Source organism: Tympanuchus pallidicinctus, unplaced genomic scaffold, assembly GCF_026119805.1.
Source record: "Tympanuchus pallidicinctus isolate F22 unplaced genomic scaffold, pur_lepc_1.0 scaffold27, whole genome shotgun sequence".
Lineage (NCBI taxonomy): Eukaryota > Metazoa > Chordata > Aves > Galliformes > Phasianidae > Tympanuchus > Tympanuchus pallidicinctus.
Genome location: NW_026294744.1, coordinates 3206040 through 3208254, shown reverse-complemented (window position 1 = coordinate 3208254; position 2215 = coordinate 3206040).

Genomic DNA, 2215 nt, shown 5'->3' with positions numbered 1-2215 from the left:
TAACAGCATCCTTAAAGCTGCTCTGAAGATAGATTCTCGGTCCCTGCAGGGGTGGATGAAGAGATTGCATGAAACCCTGTGGGACCTGAACAACAGACCTAGGGATGGCAAACCCAGTGCCCTCAAGATGCTTCAAATGACTTGGTACTCCCTTCTTAGGATCCAAATTGCAGGCACTGACAACCAGGTATGACCCCAGATTGGCAATGAAAATAGCCTTCTGCTCCCTGTCCCTGAGAAAATATAGAACCCAGTACCCATAGAATAGAACGGCCGTGGTAGAACGCCAAGTAGGACCAGAGTGGTGCGGTCTACTTTCACCTTGGGGGAAGATTATGGACGCTAATCATGCCCCCATGACAGATCAGGACCCTCTATTTGGCGCTTCATACAGTTATGCAGTCACAGATATCTGGCCAAAGAGTGTAGTATGGATGGCCAGGACATGCCCCAGTAAAAGCCAAAGTCTTGACCCAGGACAGGAATAAGGCCTGTATTGAGGGCAGACCTCCTTCTCTTGGTACCACTGAAAAATCTGCACTACCTCCCATGAGTCTTTGGAGTTTCCAGTATCACCAGAAGGAGCAAAATATCAGCAAAGCTCTGCAGTGTCACCGTGAGATCAAGAACCTATGTGGGACTGATGGAACATAAGATGAACCTGCACCAAACAACTTCATGCCTCCAGTAACATCACTGAGCACTGGCCCATGATAGAACATGAACTTCAACCATGAACTGATTATCAATCATCTGACACTGTGTCAACCTACATCGTGATGGGCAATTGCATAAGCATCATGGTGTGTTGGATCTCAGTATCAGGGAAGGCTCACCCTCCAACTGGCTTAATCAGTGGTTCATGCTGAGTGTATGGGAACTGCTGACTCCTGGCTGGAACCACTGACTGAGCACCTGGAGAAAAGACCTGGTCAGCCCTGAGAGCACAGGTAAAGGCAATTCAAACTCTTAGATGTCATTTTAGGACTCCACATTTAAGTGGAGTTTTTTCTGCAAGCCTAGATCTTTGGAGATGGATAAGCATTCTTCTTTTTGTAACATCTTCTTATCATGCTGGTCCTACTTCTGTTACATCCCACATACAGTCTAACTTCCCTCACCCTCACACAACAGTAACTGATGTCCCAAGCACCAGCTGTGACTCCCTACCTAGCACATTTCCTGCCGTTTTTTTGGAAATGCAATCTTAACAATGTGAAAATTTAGCTTCCCTTCTTCTAGATTTGTGATTTGGGCTGACTTTGCCAGGGGGCAGAGGGATGGAAGTACATCACTGTGTGTTGCAGCGCTTAGTTCAGTTCTTTAGAAGTTACTCCTTTAGGTAATCAAACACATCCTTAGAATAAGGGTGAATACTCTTCCCACATTTTAAAAACAGTTCTGCTATGACATAGTCATTCTAGGTTTTACTAGGACTTCAAAGTAGTTGCTTACTAAGTGGAATCTAACCAAACTATCACAGTACTAAAGGACTACACCTCAGCTCAACTTTCATTTGTATATTGTCAAAGAATAGGACTGTACACTATGAGGGATGATCTGAAAGTAATGCCTCCTTTTTTTCTTTTATGTTGGCCCACAACATCAGAGGTGGATGTTGGTGTATGACAGTAGAGGCTGAACTTTCCCACCTTTACACGTTGTTGCCATGTGACAGATGGCAGCAGAAGGGCAGTCTGACAAAATGGTGTCCAAGATGGAAGTGGGTATGAAGAAAAAGAGTGTCACTGAATTCCTCCACACAGAAAAAAGCTGCATCTGTTGACATTCACTGATGTTTGCTGAGCATTTATGGAGACCAAACAGTGGATGTGAGCACAGTGTGGCTGTGGCTGGTGTGTTTCAGCAGTGGAGACAGTGGGTCACCTCTGCTGGCATAGATTTTACAAGCATGGCATGCAGGCTCTTGCTCATTGCTGGTGAGAATGCATAGCTAATTCTGGTGGCTATACTGAAAAACAGGGTTTTGTAGCTGATAATTTGCTCTATCAAATATCCTGATAGTGCTCTTTGCATTTGTTGTAGTTTCTATGGTAATAAATAGGAAGTATTACTTTTGGACTGACCCATGCATCTTTCATACTTATCTGACATCTATACTGAAATGAAAACTACATCCAGTGGCTAGTTCACTAGGTCTGTTCAATTTTGTCATCTGTTTACATACGGAGACAAAATGCACACAAAGAAGATG